The 23,243-nt window shown below is 53.9% G+C and overlaps 8 non-coding genes across 8 annotated transcripts; 3 read left to right on the top strand and 5 right to left on the bottom strand.

Moving 5' to 3' along the window:
• Positions 1-5,425: 5,425 nt before the first annotated feature.
• Positions 5,426-5,499, top strand: TRNAT-CGU (transfer RNA threonine (anticodon CGU)). The gene has a single exon. It is a non-coding gene; the product is annotated as a tRNA-Thr (tRNA).
• Positions 5,500-7,924: 2,425 nt separating this feature from the next.
• On the bottom strand, positions 7,925-8,014 carry TRNAY-GUA (transfer RNA tyrosine (anticodon GUA)). Its single transcript is given in 2 exon segments — positions 7,925-7,960; positions 7,978-8,014. It is a non-coding gene; the product is annotated as a tRNA-Tyr (tRNA).
• Positions 8,015-12,114: 4,100 nt separating this feature from the next.
• TRNAL-CAA (transfer RNA leucine (anticodon CAA)) lies at positions 12,115-12,223 on the bottom strand. The gene is made up of 2 exons: positions 12,186-12,223; positions 12,115-12,160 (listed from the first exon to the last, which is right to left on the bottom strand). It is a non-coding gene; the product is annotated as a tRNA-Leu (tRNA).
• Positions 12,224-13,155: 932 nt separating this feature from the next.
• Positions 13,156-13,227, bottom strand: TRNAE-UUC (transfer RNA glutamic acid (anticodon UUC)). The gene has a single exon. It is a non-coding gene; the product is annotated as a tRNA-Glu (tRNA).
• Positions 13,228-13,684: 457 nt separating this feature from the next.
• TRNAC-GCA (transfer RNA cysteine (anticodon GCA)) lies at positions 13,685-13,756 on the bottom strand. The gene has a single exon. It is a non-coding gene; the product is annotated as a tRNA-Cys (tRNA).
• A 4,618-nt stretch (positions 13,757-18,374) lies between these two features.
• TRNAS-GCU (transfer RNA serine (anticodon GCU)) lies at positions 18,375-18,456 on the top strand. Its single transcript has one exon. It is a non-coding gene; the product is annotated as a tRNA-Ser (tRNA).
• Positions 18,457-20,695: 2,239 nt separating this feature from the next.
• TRNAI-AAU (transfer RNA isoleucine (anticodon AAU)) lies at positions 20,696-20,769 on the bottom strand. Its single transcript has one exon. It is a non-coding gene; the product is annotated as a tRNA-Ile (tRNA).
• Positions 20,770-22,702: 1,933 nt separating this feature from the next.
• TRNAS-AGA (transfer RNA serine (anticodon AGA)) lies at positions 22,703-22,784 on the top strand. Its single transcript has one exon. It is a non-coding gene; the product is annotated as a tRNA-Ser (tRNA).
• Positions 22,785-23,243: the final 459 nt, after the last annotated feature.

Here is a 23,243-nt window from a genome sequence, read left to right as displayed (position 1 = left end):
AGTTGAATCAGCCACCTAAGGGCACTTGCCGAGCACCCGCTACAGGCCTCTGCTCTGCCAGCTGAGCTATGGAAGGTGCCTGGGGCAGGCTGCTTTGCCCAGGTGGCCCTTGGATGAGTGTCAGGTCAAGAGCCCCCCGAAGGGTCTGGCCTCCCAGGGGAGGGGCAGAGGAACCCAGCAGCACAGGGGTGTCACAGGCGCTTCACCCGCAGAAGGACCCTTGAGTGATCCAGGCAGAAACGCCGCGTCTCGCTCCCTGCAGCTCCCCTTGCTGCCCTGGCAGGCGCTGCCCCTTCTCCCACCGGCCTGGGCCTGGCCTCCCTCCCCCGCCCGGCACCACAGAAAGCCCCTTGGCGTGAGCCTGGGCAAGCCAGAGGCCTCAGGCCTGTCCCCTCTGAGGGGCTTGTGCCTCGGCCTCCTCTGCCCTTGGTGCCGGCTCTCCCGGCTGCCCCTGAGCGCTGCTGGCCAAAGGAGGCAGCAAGGCAGGAGAGGGGGGAGGAGCAAGTCCCGCTGAGGCCGACAGCTCGGGCTCAAGCCTCCAGCCCCAGCACAAAACCTTCAGCCGGGCCCGTGTGGCTCCCTCCTGCCCCCGCACACGCTCACAGGGGGAAACGTGCCCCATGTTCCATCCCCGCGCCAGGCCTGGGCGACGGGCTCAGCCCTCGAGCAGCCCACAGGGCCTGTGAGGGACGGACTGAGAGCAGGGCCCCACTGACACCCCCCGTCCTGCCCCACTGGCCTGCGTGCGGCGCTGGCACGGGACAGGCAGGAACGGCAGCCGGGGAGAAAGCAGCTTGGACTGACGGGCGAGTCTCACTTGCTGACCAGACTCCCGGGCCCTAGGCTCTGCAGGACCCTGCAACCCATGTTCTCTCCTGCTTTTGTAGCCTCTGTTGTCTTCTGCAGGTGTCCTTTCTGATGGGACAGGCATGTTCTTTTCAGGGTCTGGGTACCATGTTGCCCTAGGAAGGGATGTGGCCAAAACACAGGCTTTGCTGTGATCAGGATTTGAACCTGCACAGGAAAACCCTATTGGATTTTATAAGGCCAACGCCTCAACAACTCGGCCATCACAGCTCAAAGTAACAGTATGCCAGGGAAACTCATAAATAATCTCAGTGCCCAGGCCTGACTTCACCTGACCCACAGAATTCACTCAGCAAAACATTTCTCCAGTCATGCAGAGGAGTCCTGGCTGTTCTGGTCTGAGGCTGGCTTAGAGGGGAGTTCTGCTTCCAGGTCTCCCTCCTCCTTCTTGGTCTTCTTCCTTCCTTTCCCTCCTTCTTCCTCTTCTCGTTTCCCCTTTTCCTTCTTCTCCCTGGTCTCCTTGGACCCCAGTTTATATAGTGAAAATTGAGTCCTACTCAACCAATTATTTTAATATGATTTTACTAACCAAAGCTAACATACTATTATGATTTACCTAACCAATCACCCTCCACCACCTTTGTTGATTTTCCCCCAGCAAAATTAATGATACAGCCGACAGAAACAGTTACAATCCAGACAGCGACCACACAGACAAACAATAGGAAAGTGAAGAGAATTATCATAGAGTTCAAGCGGAAACCTCACAAAGGAGATTCCAGGCAGCCAGGCCATGGGGGTCTCTGAAATTGCCCCTGTCCTGCCTGGCTGTTGCCAAGGTTGCTCTGTGAGGTCACTGCCTCTCAGCCAATGAGCTGAGGTGCTGTAAAAGTTCCTTGTGATGTCACTGCTGCCTTGCAGGCTCATGTCCTGTCCCTGGCCAGCCCCTTGGCATGTGTGAGCTGCTCCCCCTCCCCCCCGTCACTCAGGGCTGGTTCTGGGGCTCACGCAGGGAACATCAGAGGCTGCTCAGGGGGCCACATTGCTAGGCCAGGGGCCCTCCTGTGGGGCTGTGAGTGTTGCTGTCCCTGCTGTACAGACACAGCCATAGAGCCTCAGGAGGCTGCAGCGGTGGGAGACACTTCCCTGGTTTCGGGAGGGAGACGAGACGTCAAGGCCCATGACTCGGAGCCAGCTACAGATACCCATGGAAAGCTGATTTTCAGAGGGGTGTGATCAGCTCTTCCTGTGTATCTGGCTTCTTCAAAGGGGCTTAATCAGGAGCTAAAAGTTGAAGAAGGGAGATTTAGAATGGTGAATTTCTTTCCCTGACAGTCTTTTCTGTGTGCTCCAGTGGCCTAATGGACAAGGGCCTGGCCTCCTAAGCCAGGGATTGTGGGTTCAAGTCCCACCTGGGGTGACAGTTTCTCTCACTGGCGAAGAGTTTACATTCCTCTGGTCTCTGAAACAATTAGCGCAGATGCTCTACAGTTGCTCTCTCCCTCTCTGCAGAAGTTGTTCAGACCCTGCACTAGCAAATGCTGGTGTAAGACACAGATCTGGTTGCTAAAAGCCCAGGTATTCAGAGTCAGAATGAAGAGGCATATTTCACTCTAGAAGGCCCAGGAGTGACAGCCTGTGGCAGAGCAGGGTCTGTCTGGAGACAAAGTGGACCTGAGGATGAGAAGGCCCATAAGAGGCAGAGACTCCAGAGCAGTGGGGTGGTTAGTTATTTGGTTGGGCAAAAGGACAGAAAAACCCCAGGCCCTGAGCATGGTGCGGGTGAAGCCCATGGGACTTTGGGCTAAGCTCTAGAGCAGCCAAGGGAGAGGTGGGGAAGTGACTTCTGGATACTCTGTGTGGCCCAGGGATGCGGACCAAGAGCGTCCTTGTGTTTTTTGCCGTAAAGTGTTGTTTCTGGGTCCTTTGCCTAAGATGGAGCACTTCTTCCTTTTGGAGAGCCATGTCACAGGCACAAGCCCCCAGAGACCCCTCCAGGGACACATCACAGGACCAAGCAAGAGGCAGACTCCCAAACGTCTTCAGGCAGCGGGGAGGGAACATCAGGTGAGTGCTGGGAGGTTGCAACACCCGGGACATGTTGACACTTGCAGTCTCCTTCAGGAGAGGGATGCAAATGGAGACATTCAAAATTGTAAATGAAACCGGGATTTAAATATCCCGCGCTATATTTGCATAATCGTATCTGGGCGCTATTTCGAAATACTTTATTATGAAATAAAAAACACCGTTTAGATGCAGTTATTTGGGGAGAAAACCCTTCTTCTGAAATAACCCTTAAACTCTCCCCTCTAGTCTGGACCTAACAGCAGTGTCAGCGTTTGCTAGTCGGGGCTCTGGACAGCACCTGCACGGAGGGAGATGGCAACTGCGGGACGCCCTGGCCAACTGTCCCAATGTCTCACAGCAGAAAAGACAGCAAAAGAGGCCAATGCAAACAGCCCCCTGGCAGTGAGGGAGTCAGCACATCGGTGGGTGGGGCAGGGAGCTGGGGGCAGAGCTGGGCTCTAACTCGCTGGGTGACCTTGGCCCATTCAGTGAATCTCTCCCTGCCTCCATGGCCCTGTCTGTACAGCAGGGACAGCAACACTCACAGGCCCCGTAGAAGGGGGGCTGGTTTAATGCTTCACCCCAGGGCCCAGCAATGAGCCCCCAAGCTTGCCCTGTTCTGGAGCCAGGTTTGCTGTGTGAATTCTGTGGGGCAGGTGAGGTCAGGTCTGGGCACTGGGATTAGTTACCACTTTCCCTGATCCTGGGACACTACTGACTTCACAGCTGTGGTGGTCAAGTGGTTAAGGCGTTGCACTAGAAATCCAATAGGGTTTCCTTGTGCAGGTTCAAATCCTGCTCACAGGGAGGCCTGTGTTTTGGCCACACCCCTAACCAGGGCAACAAGCTGCACAACCCCTGAGCCACTCTCTCTGCCCCCAGTCAATCCCTTTCTGCGCCTTCTGAGAGAGACACTGGGCCTGGTGCCTCGTTATAGGTCCCTGGCTCTAGGGAAACTCTCAGCTCCTGCAGCCTCTGCCCCTTGCTCAGCACCCCATGGCTCAGCCCTACCCTTGGGTGCTGCCCTGCTCTAGTGTGTGATAGGAGTTGAGTGAGAGGATGGAGCGTCTGGGCCTGGCCCCAAAGGTCCATCCATGAAGGGCAGAAATGCTGGGGATATGATGTGGGTCACTCCTCCCGAGGCACACAGCCCCCCCCCCCTGTGTTGGGAGCAAAGGGTCTAGAGAAGTATTGGGGGGAGTTCCTGGTCTTCCTGCTTCAGGATGACAATCTGCTCCTGCAGGCACCAGTGCTGCCAGGTGCTAAGTTCCCAACACTGGGCTGAAAAGTACAACCACTGCTGGGTGTAACGCAGTGGTAGTGTTTGAGTGCCGATTGTAGACGTCCTTGGTCCAATGTCAAGTGCCCCCTTAAAAAGTTGATTATCCTAAGTGAAACATTTTCACCTCCAGGTGTGTCAGTCAAGGATTTCTATTGTACAGGGATTCTTAAAATGTCAGCAAACCCCTCATGTGTTCTTGTGCCAATGCATGTAAACCAGGCAGACGAGTCCCTCAACTGAAACCAGCTCAAACCTGCTGGGTGTCTGGTTTCTATTACCATTAGTTGAGCAAGGCTGAGATCTGAACGCCCATTGGCTGTTCTGTACAGAAGAACAAGAACCACGTCCAGCTGGAGAGGAATTGCTGTGATCAATCTTCTGGAACTTGATTCAACGAGTCAAACTAAGACTCACTAAATCAAACCCAGAGGGCACCCCACCAGCATCCTGCACTTCTGCTCTTTGCTCCCTTTGGCTTCCTGCTGTGGGGCCAAGGCCAAGCTCAACTGAAGGAAGCCGACTCCAGGTACAGATGGAGGGATGGTAGGAAAAGCAGACACACTGGTCAGGCACCGCTGGTTTCATGCACACTCAGCCTCACCTACAGCTGGGAGGCAGTTTGCAGTGAGCTGAAAAGAAACTGGCCCACAGAACCAAGGCTCAGGATATTTCTGGGTCCAGATGTGCAAACAGCTGGCAGTCAAGCTTGTTGCCCTTGTTAGGGGTATGACCAAAACACAGGCCTCAGTGTGAGCAAGATTCAACCCTGCACAGGGAAAAACTTTTGGATTTTTAAGCCAACTCCTTAACCACTTGGCCATCATTACTGTAAGAGACCATTCTCCTGTACTTATATGTGAACGAAAAATTTGTGACTTGCTCGTTGGCCAATTCGGATTGCTATAGGACAAAGGAATTCTCTTAATTCTGTGCCCTCAGGAAGGGACCGACCCAAGGAGGCCGGGCCGCCACCTGGGGGTCTCCAACCCAAACTGTGAGACCCAAGGGCTTATAGTCCAGACGATTAGTGTTTGCTGCACTTTTCCCTTCCCCCAGCAACACTAAATCTCAAAGCCAACTCCACAGTCCCAGCGGCTGGGGGAGATGTGCATGTTAGAGCCTCTGCCCACTGAGCTGTAGCCTTCTGTGCCCAGGGAGCCAGACACAGCCAGGGCTGGAGGGAAATGGGGAATGGCTGCACTTTGGGAGTCAAAGGTGTTGTCTGGGACCATAGAATAGAACAGTTTTAGGTAATATCCTGGAGAGGGCACCATGGCTTAGCTGGCTAAAGCACCTGTCTCGTAAGCAGGAGATCCTGGGTTCAACTCCCAGTGGTGCCTTGCTGTGGCCTTTGCTCACATTTTCCTATGTCCTTCCGGGACATAGAAGAGGCCTCCCCTGGCCACCCATGGAACTGCTGGTTCAGGAAAGGCTGAGTGGGGAGGCTCGTTAGGGAGAAGGAAACCAGAAACTTGGAGCTGGTGCAGAGATGACTGGCACTGGCTAGGCAGGGCTCTGACTCCCATTGTAAGTCCCTGGGTACCACACATGGGCCAGTGAGTCCTTCTCCATGGTCGTCTGAGTGCGAGAGACGTGCCTGTAACTCCCTGCTGGGAGCGTGGGCCCTTCTCTGCCTGGTGGGGGAGGGGACAAACACAGGCCGGTTGATAGGGGCTCTGACACTCCAGCATCAGGGTAGTCCAGCCCGTCAGACAGATTTAAACCAGGCTGGTCGGAGCCTCCTGCACTCGCCAAGGGGGATTCTGCACTTGCTGCCTTGGGAGCCAGGGTCACATTGCAGAGCTCCCCCAGGGATGTCCCACGGCACCACCAGCCCAGCCCCAGCCGCTCTCCCTGCCCTCAGAATGTGGCTGCGTTTTACCCTTCCCCTTCAGTGACAACTGCCCATTCCCCACCAGCCCCAGACCCTGTGGGACCCGCTCCCTTCCCCACGAGCAGTGAGCGCCAGCACGGCTCCCTGCTGAGGCTGCGGCTGTGGGAACAAGCCCCTGGCTTTGGGAGGGAGATGAGATGTCAAGGTGTTGAGTTTCACACTCTGGGGGCAGCTGGAGGTGCCTCCTGAGAGCTGGTTTTCAGAGGGGTGTGATCAGCCCTTTCTGTGTTTCTGGCTCCTTCTAACGGCTTGAAACTGGCACCTAAAAATTGAGGAATGTGCATTTGGAAGAGGGAATTTCTGTCTCTGTTATCTTTAGTGTGCCCCAGTAGCTTAATGGACAAAGCAATGGTTTCTTAAACCAGGGATTGTGGGTTCAAGTTCCATCTGGGTTGACAGTTGTGATGTTTCCTGGTAGGTGTAGAGTCTCTTTGGCTTCCTCTTTGCCATGTTATCTGTGAGATGTTTCAACACTGGGCAAGTGTCCCCTGGAATTGCCATTTCCCCCAGACAGGACCCCTCAGGAGCAGACAGTGACACTGGTGTTAGGCGCAGACAGGAGGAGAGTGTTTCCTAAAAGCTGAGGTGTGCACAGTGAGGTCACTTGTAGAGATGCTGACGCTGGCGTCTCTGTATGCACCTTGGCACCTGTTACCCATCGGTACCCACCACCTCTCACCCCCCTGCCAGCACCCAGACAGAAGGCCAGTGCACATGGAGCCAGCGACCATAGCAAGGGAGGCTTCTTGACCAAGAACGGTTTGGGGCAAGAGTTCTTGTGCAAGAGCACATCCACACGGCCGTGTGCTTTGGCCCTAAAAGCAAGGCAGGATAGCTCAGTTATTTGAATGTTAGTTTGCTAAGCCCAGGGTTATGAATTCAATCCTTGAGATAACCATTTAGGTATCTGGGGCATATCTGTTAAGGTTGGTTCCTGGAGCTTCCATTAGCGCAAGGACAGAAGTACCTGACCTCTCAAGGCTCCTTCCAGCTCTATGAGATGGTGTATCTCCTTATAAAGAGAATTGTGGACACTCTCTTGTGCAAGAAAGCTCTAGCCATAGGGGTTTCTGGCACAAGAAATCCCTCTTGCCTGTGCACACTGCCTTCTTGTGCAAGAGGGCTTATTTGTTATGGGGAGAGGAATAACTCTTGTGCAAGAAGCCATCTTTTCTAATGGTTTACTGTATATTTTCTTGTGCAAGAATGCACATGCAGGGTAAACACTCCGCTAGTTTTTGCACAAGAGCGGCCATTTTGTGCAAAAAGCTTGCAGTGTGAAAAACCTCACACCAACAAGCCCACCCCAGGAGGTCCCATTGAGATTTGAACTCACATTGCAGGTTTCTAAGTCCTGAATAGTGATTCCAAAATAGCTTATTTCGAACTAACACGTCTACACTGCAGGGAAACCTCAAAATAGTCCGAGGCAGGCTCCCCAGTGTGGACGAGCTGTCTCGATTTAGAGCCCTGGGAAGAATAACTTAGAATGGCCCCGGGGAGGGGCTAGTTCAAACTAGCAGCAGTGGCGCAGCTACACGGGCCTTATTTTGAAATAGCTAATTTGGAACAGGTGTTATTCTTCGTAGAATGAGGTTTGCAGAAGTCGGAATAAGCCACCTGTTACTTCAGAATTATTTCAAAATAACGGAATTGCTGTGTAGACTCTTGCATTGTTGTTGTGGAATAACGGCCATTGTTCCAAAAGAACTTTTGTGTGTGGACAGAACCTGCGCAGCCCAAGAAATGTGATTGGCAGCTCCTCCCCACCATTGTTTTGTCAATTGCAGTGTAGGGTTCTGAAAACATGGACCCAAGGTAACCACCTTGGTTGCTTTCTGCTAAGGCCATGTTGGAGGGAAAAGAATGGCTCCTTCAAACCGGAGTTGAACCGGCGACCTAAGGATCACTGGCCAAACCCACACTACAGTCCGCCGCTCTGCCAGCTGAGCTATTGAAGGGTGTGCAAACAGTGCTAGTTTATCCAGGTTGTTCCTTTTGCAAGTCTCAGGGCAACTTCTCCCCCAAGTAGATGACGTTGGTGAGGGGCAGAGGAGCACAGGGGCTGTCACAGGTACTTCACATGCAGACAGACCCCCTGAGTGAAACCTGAGCTAGATCCATCCATGTCACAGCAAAAGGAAGAAAGTTGGGTTCTTCTCATGTGTCTTCTTTGTTCCAGAGTCTCTAGGAGTGCGGCACTGAAACCTTTTGTTCCGGCCATAATGTTTTCCTTTATTTAAAATGAAGTTTGATCAACTAACATGAGACAGTTCAAACGCTGAATCATTTAATGATTTAAATTAAACTGTTCTCCCCAGCTGCAGCCCTAGCAAAATGGCTGGGGTGTGATTATGTCATTAGTGGTGAGTGTCCATTAGTAACCAAGAGTCCATGGAAAGGTTTGGGGCGGGCAGGGGCTCAGCAAAGGGGTGGGGTCTTGGGGAAGGGACGGGATAGATCCTGGCTTGCCCTGACATTTAAAAGGTGCCCTTGGGGGCATGTGGCCCCCTGAGCAGTCTCTGATGTTCCCTGTGTGAGCCCCAGAACCAGCCCTGAGTGAGGGGGCAGGGAGAGCAGCTCACACATGCCAAGGGGCTGGCCAGGGGCAGGACATGAGCCTGCCAGGCAGCAGTGACATCACAAGGAACTTTTGCAGCACCTCAGCTCATTGGCTAGGAGGCAGTGACCTCACAGAGGGTCCATGGCAACAGCCAGGTGGGACAGGCTGCAGGGCTGGGGCATCTCAGAGACCCCCATGGCCTGGCTGCCTGGAATCTCCTTTGTGAGGTTTCCCCTTGAGGGCAGAAGGGATTGAGGGTCCCATCTGGGGGTGTCTCTGTGGAGATTTCCCCTTTCCCCAGGCTGCAGTGGGAGGGGCTGGGGCAGGCAGGGGTACAGGAGGAGCTGGCACTGAACTGAAGAGAGATCTGAGAGAAGCAAGAGAAAGGGCTGCAAACATCCAATAAGGATGAGATTTGAACCCATGCCTGCAGAGCACAGTGGAGTAACAGTCCATCACCTTACCATTTGGCCATCTGAACTGTGGGGGTTTGTTTCAATCTACCCCAAGCCAGCACTACCAGGAACCTTTGTGCCACTTGCTGGCTGGCCGGGGACACCCAGGGCTGGAAGGTTTTGGCTTTTCACAATGTTCCCTGGGCTGTTGTACAAAGCTCAGTGCTGGTAAGAAACCCAAACAGCCCCTGGCTACATCTACCCTGCAGGCTTCTTGCTCAAGAACTGTGTTGTGCAAGAGTTCTTGTGCAAAACGTCTTGTGCAACAGCACGTCCATACTACCATGTGCTTTGGGGCAAGAATGTCAGAGGCAGTGTTCACGCTCTCTTGTGCAAGAAAGCTCTGATGGCCATTTTAGCCATAGGGGTTTCTTGCACACAAAAAAAACTGTTGCCTGTTCATACTACCTTCTTGTGCAAGAGCTCTTTCACAAGAGGGTTTATTCCTCATGGGGAGAGGAATAACTCTTGCCCAAGAAGCCCTCTTTTCCTACGTTTTGCTGTAAATTTAGTTGCTCAAGAACGCGCATGCAGTGTAGATGCTTCTCAAGTTTTGCACAAGAACGGCCATTCTTGAGCAAGAAGCCTGCAGTGTAGATGTAGCCCCTGGGTGCCCAGAGACGGGCTGTCTAGTCACAGTCTGGCTCGGCGCGCTTTGCAATGGGAAGATGTCCATGGAGCAGGCAGATGGCAGCAGCACACGGCTCTGGTGGGCCCAGCATCCACAAGAGTGTTTCCGACATGAGTATTTACTGACAGTGTCCGTCTCTCGTCTGATTTCTCAGTGAGCTTCCCTCACATCCCCCGGCCGCAATTCTTTGACCTTGGCTCTGACTTGGTCTAGGATGGGGGGGTAGGAGGGAGGTGGCCTTTCTTTGTAAAACCATTGGCCATTCGGCCATAAATGTCCACATTCCTCCGCATGGACTGCAGGGCCTGCAGAGACTCCTCCTGGGACCACAGCTCCAAGAGGGTCTTTATCTGTGGCCCAGACCATGACAGTGCCTGGCGTTTGCTGTCCCTTGCTTGATTTGATTCCCAGCCAATTGCAGGTGGGAAGGGAACAGGCAGCCTCCTGGGGGAGATCTTATTTAACCTTGAACAACAGGCACAAGTGGGTCCCACAGCCAAGGGCCCCCTCTCACCGCTTTTCGTGGGGAGCAGCTCAAACCCCTGTACTGTGTATTCTCAGATTGCCCCTGTCCCACTTGGCTGTTGTCATGGACCCTCTGTGAGGTCACTGCCTCCTAACCAATGAGCTGAGGTGCTGCACAAAGCGCTTATGATGTCACTGCTGCCTTGCAGGGCTCATGTCCTGCTCCTGGCCAACCCTTTGGCCTGTTTGAGCTGCTCCCCCTGTATCACTCCCACTCGCTCAGGGTACGTCTGCACTGCAGAAGTAAACAGGGTCTCAACCACTGTTTCCAGTGCAGCCAGCTGAAAGGGGAGAGCAGTCCTAGGTGTGGGGACACTCCTTCAGTTGTTTAGCCCTGCAAGATACTCAACTGTTGATATGGAAATACAGCTCATGCTGGGCTGCGAAATGAATCCGGGCTGTGGCTATGTAAATCCAGTTCAGCCAGTGCTATGGGCTTGATGGAGGATCGGTTGTGAGAATGGAATGTGGAGTATTGTAACTAATTTGGCTGTTGTGGGGTCACAAACCATTTTATCTCTAACTGTAGGAATTGAAAAATATGACACCAGTGCTTGCAGGAGAAACACTGTCATTGAAAAAAGTCTTGGATGGATGAGCCCTTCTCTTCCAGACTCAAGTGGAGTGGAGTCTGGGTGTGGGGGGAAGGAGCGTGAACCAGAAGTCCACATGTCCTCCAGCCATGAGCTATGAGACGGGTTCATTCTGTCTCTCCCTCCCCCACTACCCATTCTAAGGATAGGCCTAAAACAGACTCATGCCTCCTATGCCCACTCCCTCCAAGAGTGGGAGGTGAACTCTGAAAATCACACCTGAGCTCTTATCTGCCCTGAGCAAGGGCAGCAACTGGGAGTGGGGTACAGAGAAAGTTTGGGCACGTGAGTGGGACACGTACATTGCTGGACTTACATTACTGGCAAAGGACATTGCTCAAGCCACTTGAGCCGAGACTTATTTGTGGGTTGGTTCTGAACCCTGCTTGTGGTATTTTCCCAGGCGAATGCCACGTTACTTCTCACCCTCTTTCATTAAAAGTTTCTTTTCTACATTCAGACTCTGTGCTGGCGAATGGGGAAACATCGCCTCCCCAAGGTACTCGGGGGGGGGCGGGATTTCCCAGGCTGCTGGGTGGGGCCTCAAGCCAGTTTTGTGTGAGATGAATGAAGAGAAACCCCTAGAAATCAAACCCAGCCCTGGCTGCTGCCAGCACTACCTGGCAGAAGAGTTACACTAGCAGGGGGAGTGACCAAAGCAAAGGCCTCGCTATGGGCAGGCTAAGAACTTTTTCAGGGAAACCCTATTGGATTTCTAGTCCAACACCTTGACCACTCGGCCATCACAGATGTGAAGACAGCAAAACCCCAGGGCCAGGGGAACTGGCAGATAATCCCAATGCCCAGGCCTGATGTCACCTGCCACACAAAATTCACACAGCAAACCGGGCTCTTAGAACAGGGGAAGTTTGGGGGCTTGTTGCTGGGCCGTGGGGTGAAGCACCAAACCAGCCCCCTCCTGTGGGGCCTGTGAGTGTTGCTGAATGTTTGCCCCTGGAATTGGGAAACAAAAGGTCTGGGAGCCACACAGAGACCCTGCTGGGCTGAAGTCCCAACGACTCCACTTTGTCTTGCCTGTAGGCTTGTTTGTCTGCAGCCTGGAAACTTCCTGGCTCCTCAGACCACTGGTCTGGATGGAGCGTTACAGAAGTCGGAATAATGAAATCGCTGTGTTGATGCTCCCATTGTTATTGCAGTGTAATGGCCGTTATTCCCAAGGAACGCTGCTGTGTAGATGCAGCCTGAGAGAAATGCTGAGCAAGGGATCCTACAATGTCAGGGGAGTCATCGAAATGAGGTCACTTCTCTAGATATAAAGAGGAAGAGGAAGACATGTCAGGAGTGGGATTTGAACCCACGTCTCCATTCAGAGACCAGAACACCCAACTGAGGGAAAGATAGCACCTTGAGTCTGGCGCCTTAGACCACTCGGCCATCCTGACAACTATGCCAAGATATTCAACCGCAGTTTTCTTACATGTGTGAGTTGCTCGGGAGGCGGCAGGAGCACCTCTCTTTCCCCACCTAACAGCCGCTCTACAGCACAGCTGGGTTTATCCCCACTCACCCTCATCTACTGTTGTGAGGTGTTTTACAGGGAGCTGACAGGAAACAGAAGAGGGGAAACCGCTGGCCGGCAGAACTGAGGCCTGGGATTGTCCTGTGCCAGGGAGTCTGTGTCAGTGCCCTTGGGGATCCTGAGCAGGGTTGGTACTTGGGGTGGGGCCGGGGGCTGTTCTGAAAGGCTGCAGGCGCCGTTAGACCCTTTTGTCCTTCCCTGTCTCACCCCAGCGCTGAGCAACACTCAGTGTCGGTCTGAGCATCCGTCCTGCTCTGGGACGTGTCTCTGTGGCAGGAACCTGCCCAGGCGGCTTTCGTAGTGAGGCCCCTCCCTGGCAGCACCGAGCAGTGAGAGCTGAGTGAAGGGGGAGGCAGGAGCAGGGGGAGAAGGCTCCATGACTGTGTCACAGGGAGGCTCTGCCCTGGCCAGTGGGGAATCGTTGCCTCTCCGAGGGGCCCAGGCCTGGTGGGTCATTTCCCCAGGTTACTGAGTGGGGGCTGGAGCCAGTTCTGGGTTGTCTCCTTCAACAACCAAACTGAACCAATGGATCTTGTGCCGACCTGACACTGCGCTGGGCTAGTGCTGTGTGTGCCACAGAGCTTCCTGCAGGGCTGCCCACATGGGAGAGGGGAGGGGCAGTTTGAGTCACCCAGCTCTGCCCCTTCTGAAGGGCTTGTGAAAATGGCAGGTGCTGTCTTGGCAGTGAGGGAGAGGTGGGAAGGGGGCCCTGAGTGAACCTCTTGGGTCACAGCTGCTGTAACAATGAGGTAAGATGAATGACTTGGCAGATGTCAAGTGAAAACTGAGGCTGGTTTCCCTGACTGGGAATTGAACCCAGGCCTTAGCAGTGAAAGGGCCAAATCTTAGCCACTAGACCATCAGGGACATGTGAACAAGCCTCTTTCCTTACCTACACTAGCCTTTCACAGTCCACTTTCTGTCCCCTTCAGGACATGGGTCCATTTTCCATTGCCCAGAGCGGACAAGAACAGAAACCAAACAGAACATCAAAGCAGCCAGACAGGGCCATGCCAGTTGCTCAACTAGCCCAGGATCCTGTGTCACAACAGCAGCCAATCTCATTGCCCAGTGGGAATCCTCAGGACAGACACTTGTTAAGTGATCCCTCCCGTCACCCATTCCCAGCTCCTGGAATACACTAACTAGGGACACCTGCCCTGTCCATCCTGGTTAAATGCCATTCATTGTGGCCACCAGGGCTTCCAAAGTTGAGTAGCTCTGCATTAAGGGTTCTTATTAATGTCAAGAACCTCAAGCAATGTAAAGCCAGATTGTGATGGAACTGGAAAGGAAAATATTTCCACTAGAAGGAAATTTTCTAAGGGGGCACTTGGGTTTGAACCAAGGACCACTTAATCTGCAGTTAAACACTCTACCACTGAGCTACACCACCACAAAAAATGGTATCTGCAGCCAATGTTGGGAACTGGACCAGGAGCAAGAGACAAGAGGCTTTTGTGTAACTCACATCCCAGGTGCCACCCTTGGGCTTGGTCTCCACACTGAGCAGGCGGGTGGCAGGGGTCTGATGCTGTCACAGCTGCAAGGCAAGTCACCCACCTGGCCCCTGAGCTCCATGTGGGCAGCAGCCAGACAGTGTGAGTGGAACAGAGGGTCGTGGGGGGCGGGGATTTGTATATTTTAGGAAGGGTCCTGAGTCCTGGCTCCCAGCCACGCACCTTGGCAGAAAGACCAGCGGCCCCTGCACAAAGTGCATTGTGGGAATAAGAGTTAGGGCAGCAGGAAAGGGGCCGGCCCCTCAGCACGAGCGAGCCGGTGGGAGAAGTTGGGAGTGAATCCTGCTACCTCTCATGCGCAAAGGCAGCACATTTCCAATGCAGCTAATTCTGCCCCACCTGCAACCTGCCTCCAGTGCTCCTGCCACTGTCTGGCCCAGGAGGGCTGGTGTCCAGCAGCTCTCTGCCCCAACGTGGCTGGCTTTTGGGGAGAGCAAGTAGGAAGTGGGGGCCGGGCCGGGGGGGGGGGGGCCTACTGGAGCCACTTAGCCCCCTGGCTGGCTCTGCTGGTAAAAAGAAAAATTAGAAATTTCTCCCCTCATTGAAGAATGTGGGTATCGATCCCACTACCTCTCACATGCAAAGCGAGCACTGTACCATTTGAGCTAATTCCCCTGCTTCACGTACAATGGTCTTCTTGGAAGCTCTTCCCTTCTCCACAGAGACGTCGGCCTTCCAGGTCAGTTAGTCGTGGGAAAGGAGAAGGCTCCAAAAAGGCCTCAAGGGCAGATCTCAAGGAGACTCCCTGCAGCAAAGCCATGGGGGGGGGGCTCTGAGATGGCCCCTGCCCTGCAGCCTGTCCCACCTGGCCACTGTCATGGACTCTCTGTGAGGTCATCACCTACCAACCTTCATTAGCCAATAAGGTGAGGGGCTGCAAAAGTCCCTTGTGATGTCACTGCCACACCCACCCCTGCCCTCCAGGGCTAATGTCCTGCCCCAGGCAGCCCCTTTGCCTGGCTGAGCTGCTCCCAGGGATGAAAGTGACACATTTCTTACAGGGACTGTTCTATTGGGCACCACCCCTTGGGCTGGGCAGGAGGGAGGGGGAGGCTCAAGGCAGGAAGTTGGGGGAGGGGTTGTGATAGGACAGTACCTGTAAGAAATTAAAATGTGGAGTGTGGGAGGCTCAAGGCAGGGATTTGGGGAGTGTGTGAGAGTGGGGGGGGGCTCAGGACAGGGGTGAGGATGTGGGAGGGTAGAGAAGTCAGGGCACAGGATCTGGGATATGGGGGAGGCTTGGGGCTGGGACTGTGTGTGTGTGTCGAGGGGATTCCTCTGCTCTGTGCTCCCTGAGGCCCTTTAACACACATGGACTGACCTGGGCGCAGGCCAATGAGGGGGGTTTCAGTGAAGCTACATGTAAATGGATCCCTCTAGCAATCCCTGCCAGGCACACGCACAGGGGGAGGGACTTTAGCCAAGGAAGCAGAAGCAGACAATCTGAGGGAGGTTTAGAAGCAAAGGTGGGCTGCTGCCAGGATGGATGAGGGGATGTCACAGGGCACGAGCATGATAAGGGGAGCAGAGAGGGCCCTGCTGCACCGAGAGACATGGCAAAGCCTGGGATTGAACCAGGGACCTTTAAATGTTTCATCTAAGGCTCCGCACACTGAGCTGCCAACAAACCTGTCTGGCTCATTATTAACTGTCCAGGATGTTTGGCAGCCGTGTCACAGCCTGAGTGTTGCTCAGCACTAGTAGGAGACAGGGAGGGACAAAATGGTCCTTTCAGAACAACCCCCAGCCCCAACCCCAAGAACCAGCCCTTCCCTCCACCCTTACTGGGGTCTGCTGGGAATTGCCTGGATGCCAGCCCAGCCCAGTGTCAGCCTAAGGATTGACTGGTCTGTAAAAGCTGCATCCTGGAAATTAGGAAGCAGCTAAAGTGACTCTGGTGGGACTTGAACCCGCAACCTTTAAACATCTAGCTGGACTCACATTAACCACTACAGCTTAGAAGTCCAACATGCTTTCCATTGCACCCCAGAGCCTGATGGGCTGGTGAGTTGGATATCTCCACTCTCTGCTTTGCCACTGGGGGGGTCTGTCTCTTTTGGGAGAGGAGGTAGGATGAGGGAGGGGGCCACTGAAATTAAAGGATAGAGCTGTAATTGGAGAATGTGGGTATCCATCCCACTGCCTCGCGCATGCTAAGCGAGCGCTCTACCACTTGAGCTAATTCCCCTGCCTGCAAAAGGCTTTGCTGCCTCACCCACCTTGTTCCAGAGCCCACAACATCCCTGCGAGTGCTACTTGTGAGACTCACACCTGTGGGTCGGCTAGCTCGGAGGTTTAGGACGTGGTGCTCATATCACACTGACGCGTCTTAAGAGCAAGCCCCTTATTTCAAGCTATAACAGGCTCGCTATTCCGACGTCCCTGCATGCGGATTTATTTCGAAGTGCTGTGTAGCCAGCCCCAAATTACAAAATAAGCTATTTCAAAATACAGGCAGTCCCCGAGTTACGCGGATCCGACTTATGTCGGATCCGCAGTTACAAACGGGACCCTTCCTCTCCCTGGTCTCCAGCAGACCAGGGAGAGGAAGCAAAGCGGCGGAACACACGGCCAGCTGACAGCCCAGACGCGCCGTGGCTATCCTGCTGCCCTCGAGCTCCGTGGCTTTGCTCTGCTCTGCTCTCCCTCCCACTGGTCTGCAGACCAGGTGGAGGGGGAGCAGAGCAGAGCAGAGCAAAGCCGCGGAGCACGCGGCCAGCTGACAGCCCAGATGCGTCTGGGCTGTCAGCTGGCCGCCTGTTCCGCGGCTTTGCTCTGCTCTGCTCCCCCTCCCCCCGGTCTGCAGACCAGGGGGAAGGGGAGCAGAGCAGAGCAAAGCCGCGGAGCCCGAGGGCAGCAGGATAGCCACGGTGCATCTGGGCTGTCCCGCTGCCCCCGTGCTCCGCCGCTTTGCTCCCCCTCCCCCTGGTCTGCAGACCAGGGGGACGGGGAGCAAAGCAGAGCAAAGCCACGGAGCCCGAGGGCAGCAGGATAGCCACAGTGCGTCTGGGCTGTCCCGCTGCCCCCATGCTCCGCGGCTTTGCTCCGGACGCCTGTGGTACAGCAGCTGGGACGCTGCCGGTTGGTCCCGTAGCGCCGCTCTGGGCGCCACTGGACCAACCCAGCAGCACCCCAGCTGCTCTGCCCCAGGTGTCCCCAAGTCAGCAGCTGCTGAAAATGACCAGTGGCTGACTACAGGAAGCCCCTGCCCCGGGCTTCCTGGAATCAGCCGCTGATCAATTTCAGCAGCAGCTGACTTGGGGATGCCTGGGGTTCTTAAGTTGAATCTGTATGTAAGTCAGAACTGGCGTCCAGATTCAGCCACTGTTGAAACTGATCAGTTTCAGCAGCAGCTGAATCTGGACGCCAGTTCCGACTTACATACAGATTCAACTTAAGAACAAACCTACAGTCCCTATCTTGTACGTAACCCGGGGACTGCCTGTAGGCGCATTGATTATTTTGAACTATGGGATGCACCCCTAGTGAGTTAGAGCTGAACTCTGCCCCCAGCTCCCTGCTCCACCCACCCACCTACCTACTGACTCCCTCGCTGCCATGGGGCTGTTTGCATTGGCCTCTTCTCTCTGTAGCCAGGCTTCAGCCAGGACTGAGACTCAGGCAGGAGAATGTGACCCGGCTCCCTGCACCTGGGCCCTGCATTTCTCATCCCTTCAGAGACACTTGCAAGTGGAGGAATAAATCACAGTCACGTGAGTGTAGATTATGAAACTTTGTAGCTGTTGTTGCCTTGGAAACTCCCCACAGACCTTCCCCTGGGGTCCCGGGCAGCCCGCTCACACTGCACAGCTTTCTTCGAGGTAAGGGTGCTATGTATACGTGCCCGTCCTGTTGAGGGCCAGCCTGCTGGGGGGAGGCTCTGGCCACTTCATTTCCTCGTGTCTCTCAGGCTGTGTCTACACTGCAGGGCTACGTCTACACTGCAGGGTTTTTGTGCAAGAGCAACTGCTCTTGTGTAAAATCTTGCAGAGCGTCTACACTGAAGGCACATTTTTGCGCAAGTAAATTTATAGTGCAGCATCAGACAACAGGGCTTCTTGCACAGAAGTTATTGCTCTCCCCACGAGTAATAAGCCCTCTTGTGCAAGAACTCGTCCACAAGGAGGCAGTGTGGACGGGCAACAGGGGTTTCTTGCTCAAGAAAGCCAAATATCTAAAATGCCCGTCAGAGCTTTCCTGCGCAGGAAAGCGTCCACACTGCCATGGCTGCTTTTACAGAAAAGCACTTCTCTTGTGCAACAGCACATGGCAGTGTGGACACACTGTTGGGCAAGACCTTTTGCACAAAACAGGGTAGATGTAGCCAGGGGTGTTTGGGTTTGTTACCAGCACTGAGCTTTGTACAACAGCCCAGGGAACATTGTGAAAAGCCAAAACCTTCCCGCCCTGGGTGTCCTTGGCCAGTCAGCAGGTGGCAGAAAGGTTCCCTGAAGTGCTGACTTCAGGTGATTTGAAGCAAATTATAACAGCTCAGATGAGGTGGCCGAGTGGTTAAGGCGATGGACTGCTAATCCATTGTGCTCTGCACGCATGGGTTCAAATCCCATCCTGATTGGGTGTTTGCAGCCCATCCTCTTGCCTCTCTCAGAGGTTCAGCGCCAGTCTCTCCTGCAACCCTGCCTGCCCCACAGGGGAAATCTCCACAGAGACACTCCCATCTGGGACCCTCAATCCCTTCTGCCCTCAAGGGGAAACCTCACAAAGGAGGCTCCAGGCAGCCAGGCCGTGGGGGGGTCTCTGAGATGTCCCACCTGGCTGTTGCCATGGTCCCTCTATGAGGTCACTGCCTCTCAGCCAATGAGCTGAGGTGCTGCAAAAGTTTCTTGTGATGTCACTGCTGCCTTGCAGGCTCATGTCCTGCCCCTGGCCAGCCCCTTGGCATGTGTGAGCTGCTCTCCCTGCCCCTGTCACTCAGGGCTGGTTCTGGGGCTCAAGCAGGGAACATCAGAGGCTGCTCAGGGGGCCACGTTGCTAGGCCAGGGACCCTCCTGTGGGGCTGTGAGTGTTGCTGTCCCTGCTGTACAGACACGGCCATAGAGCCTCAGGAGGCTGCAGTGGTGGGAGACACTTCCCTGGTTTCAGGAGCTAGATGAGATTTCAAGTCCCATAACTTGGAGCCAGCTACCGATACCCATGGAAAGCTGATTTCAGAGGGGTGTGATCAGCCCTTCCTGTGTATCTGGTGTATCTGGCTTCTTCAAAGGGGCTTAATCAGGAGCTAAAAGTTGAAGAAGGGACAGTTAGAAGGTGAATTTCTGTCTCTGGCACTGTCCCACCTGACAAAGAATTTACATTCCTCTACTGTCTGAGACAGTTGGCAAGGATGCTCCACAGTGGCTCTCTCTCTCTCTCCCTCTCTGCAGAAGCTGTTCAGACCCCTCACTAGCCAATGCTGGTGTCAGGTGCAGCTCTGAGTGCTAAAATCCCAGGTGTGCAAAGTCAGAATGAAGGGGATGCATTTTGCTCTAGAAGTGACAGCCGGAGGGAGGTGGCTGCAGCAGAGCAGGGTCTGTCTGGAGACAAAGCGGAGCCTGAGGATGAGAAGGCCCGTGAGAGGCAGAGACTCCAGAGCGGGGGGGCTAGTTATTTGGTCTGGCAAACTGGCATGGCCCAGTCTGGCTGCTTTGATGTTCTATTTGGCTGTTCTTGTCCCCTCTGGGCAAGGGAGAATGGACCCTCCCCCCCATGCTGAAGTGGACATTAAATGGCCTGTGAAAGGCTAGTGTAGGTGAAAAGGAGATAGGCTTTATGTGTCTCTGATGGTGTAGTGGTTAGGATCCAGCACTTTCATTGGTCTGGCCTGGGTTCAATTCCCAGTCAGGGAAGCCCCTGGCTACTTTTACCAAACAACTCCATAGTCAACTTTCATGGCCTTAGTCAACTTTCTTGCCACATGTTACAGCAGCTGTGACCCAAGAGGTTAACTCAGGCTCCTTTCCCACCTCTCCCTCACTGCTAAAAAAAGGGTCTAATGGTGCCAGCAGCCTTTCAGAACATCCCCCAGCCCTTCCCTCCCCCTTGGCTGGGCACTGCCTGGACTCAGGCCTCCCCAGTGCCAGCCTAAGGGCTCTGGAGAGGACAGGGCAGTTTCAGGGGCAGAGTCCTTTTTTCTGCAGTAGTTCAAACCCAGCCCCTTGGTTCCAACTAACTTTACTCCTCATTTTTTGCCCTCTGTGTCTCCCCCCCAACACACCCCCTTTCCCACTCCCCCCCTGGTAACACAATCAGGACTTTTCCCTTGAAAGAACAAACTCTCTGGTTTTTATGTGGGGAATGTAGAACCGGGGAGGGGCTGGGGAAAGACCCTGGGAGGGGGGTGGAGGCTGGGAGGAAGGGCTCAGGCTGGCACCTTCCTCTGATGGTCCCACTGCTTCATATCAGGGGCCTCAGCAGCGCTGGGGGGTGGCTCCAGGGGGAGAAGCTGGTTCAGAGGAACTTGAGCTGCTGGGCCACTGAAGCAGGCCCCCAGCAGCAGCCTCTGTGCAGGGCTCACACGCTCCAGGCCTCCCGGTCATATTGAGTCTCCCCATGTGGCTTGGGCTCCAGAACCTGCCCTCCAGCTGGTGCCTTGAGGTAGCCACTGCAGCAGCAGGAATTTGGGCATCAGTTGCCCTGCTTTTGGGGACAGGAAGCCAGGCCAAGGCCCTTTTAGCCACTGGAGCTGTACAGGCTGGAGCCTCCCCCTACCAGATCTCTGCCCTGCTTCCTGCAAAGCTCACATTTTTGCTTTTTTCTGCTTCCCTGTCCATAGCAGGCAGCTAAAGGAAGGGAAGTTACCAAACCAAACACCACTGTGGCCAGCATGGGGCTTGAACCCATCACCTTGGTGTTATTAGCACCACGCTCTAACCAACTGAGCTAGCCAGCCTACAAAAGTGCAGCTCACCAGTGGCCCTTTCAAGAAAGGCACCTCCGGCAGCTGCAGGGACGTCTTTGCAGCTGCCAATGGCTCTTCTCTGACAGGGCCACTGGCGACTCACTGTGACGTGGGCTGGCTCGTCCAGCTGGTTTGAGGGTTGGTCAAGGTGGCTGGCGGCCGGCAGACCCAGGGCAAAGAGGCAGCCAGAATCTCTTGCTGCCAGCACCTTACCTCCCAGCTTCTTCCCTGTCAGCAGCAGCCGCAGCCCCTTTTGGCCACTGGGAAGAGAGGCAGGAATGGGGCCAAGTAGCGGGTCAGGCTGAGGGGGGCAGGCAAAGCTCATCTTGTCTTGCAGGGCCACTGGGAACAGCTTCTCTCTTGTGCGCTGCTGCTGAGGAGAAAAACACCCTGAGAGGGACCAGAAAGACCAATTTAAAAGATTGTTTAGGGGGGGGGGGCACGTGCTAGCGCCAGGCGGGCAAGAGTCAGAGCCTGGCAGCTCCTGGGGACCACAAAAGAGACCACAAGGGTAAGCAGCAAGCTCCAGGCAGGTTAAGTTTTAGGGCCCAGCCCATCTCAGCCAGGCAGACCATAGCATCAGACTGAGCTCCAGGGGGCATTGGACACAAATGATTCTACAGATAAGAAGCCCAAAGCTCATAAAGCAGGAAGGTTTTGCAGCAACCAGCCCAGCCCCAGCAAGTCCCACTGAGATTTGAACTCAGCTCACAGGATTCAGACTCTGAGTGCTGCCCCTTACAACATGGGACCTACATGAGCCTGCAGTGACTCAATTACGCTGACCTGGAGCCTCAGCTCATGCCCACTGGGACCAGCTTTGCTTGTTTCCTTCCACCCAGAGCCCCCTTCTTCTCCTGGGCTGCAAGGAGCATCCCTGGGATGCCCTGAGACAGGCACAGGACTGTCCCATAACCAGCCCCAACCCAACCCAACCCAACCCAACCCAACCGGCTTTGGCAGAACAAAGGGAGGGGGGTGGGCTAGCTAGACTGCTCCCTTCTTACACACTTCAAAAAGTCCATTTGTAAACAGGCCAAGACTGTGTGGCCTAAAAGATAAAGCATCTGACTATGAGTTGGAAAACTACAGGGTTTGAGTCCCTTTGCAGCTGAGTTGACTGTGCTTGTGGGTTCTGGTATCTCATGCTTGGAAAGGTTCTTTGTAACGATATGTATCCATTGGAAGGCCTCTAGCTATTCAGCAAATCTAACCTTTACCATTCTGCAGAGAGGCAGCAATTAACTGTAGAGCCTGGGCTCACGTTCCATCCAAATAGCATTACAATAGGGTCACACTAGGCTGTGAGAAGGGGCTTGGATCCTAAGGACACCCACTGTCACCAAGTAAGAAACAGATCTCAGGATGGGTAGAGAAAACTTAGTTAACAGCACTTTGTCTGGCAAAAAACTGCTTATCAGTGTTTGTGCAATTGGCATTCTATGATTATCATCCTCACTTTCCTATTGTTTGTCTGTGTGATCACTGTCTGGTTTGTAACTGTTTCTGTCTGCTGTATCATTAACGTTGCTGGGGGAAAATCAACAAAGGTGGTGGGATATGATTGGTTAGGTAAATCATAATAGTATGTTATCTTTGGTTAATAAAATTAAACTAAAATAATTGGTTAAACAGGACTCAATTTTCACTCTAATAACTGGGGTCCAAGAAGGAGACCAGGGAGAAGAAGGAAAAGGGGAAAAGAGAAGAGGAAGAAGGAGGGAAAGGGAAAGGAAGGGAGAAGACCAAGAAGGAGGAGAGAAGCCCTGGAAGCAGAACTCACCTCCAAAGCAGCCTCAGACCAGAGCAGCCAGGACTCCTCTGCATGATTGTTGAAATGGTTTGCTGTGTGAATTTTGTCAGGTGACGTCAGGCCTGGACACTGGAATTAGTTACCAGTTTCCCTGAGCTGTTACATCTCAGACCTGTGATGGCCAAGTGGTTAAGGCATTGGACTAGAAATCTAATAGGGTTTCCCTGTGCAGGTTCAAATCCTGCTCACAGAGAGGCCTGTGTTTTTGTCACACCCCTTCCTAGGCCAACAAGGTACCCAAACTCTGAGACCCCGGAGAAGAACCTGCCAGTCCCATCAGAAGGGACACCTGGGCTATGTCTATACTCACAGCTTCTTCCATGAGTAATATGCAAATGAAGCTAAGTTTGGAATATTACTGAGCCTCATTTGCATAGCCACCATTTTTTTCAGAAGAGACTCTTGCACCAGAAGGAGCGTCTACACTGCCCCTTCTTGCACAAGAAAAACCCTCCTGCGCACTGCGATTACACCTATTACTTTTCACTAAACACAATTATCAGACTACCCGGTGCACATTCCTACCTTCCATTGTGCACACAACATACCTGGGGCTCTAATTACTGGCCACCTGCCTTTCACACAGATCATTGATCTTTGTGACTTTCAGGTACATTCACATGGCAGCTGTTTGAACATAATGTGCTTCTAT

The sequence above is a fragment of the Pelodiscus sinensis genome, chromosome 31 (assembly GCF_049634645.1).
Source record: "Pelodiscus sinensis isolate JC-2024 chromosome 31, ASM4963464v1, whole genome shotgun sequence".
Lineage (NCBI taxonomy): Eukaryota > Metazoa > Chordata > Testudines > Trionychidae > Pelodiscus > Pelodiscus sinensis.
This window is presented reverse-complemented; position numbering and strand designations above follow the sequence as displayed.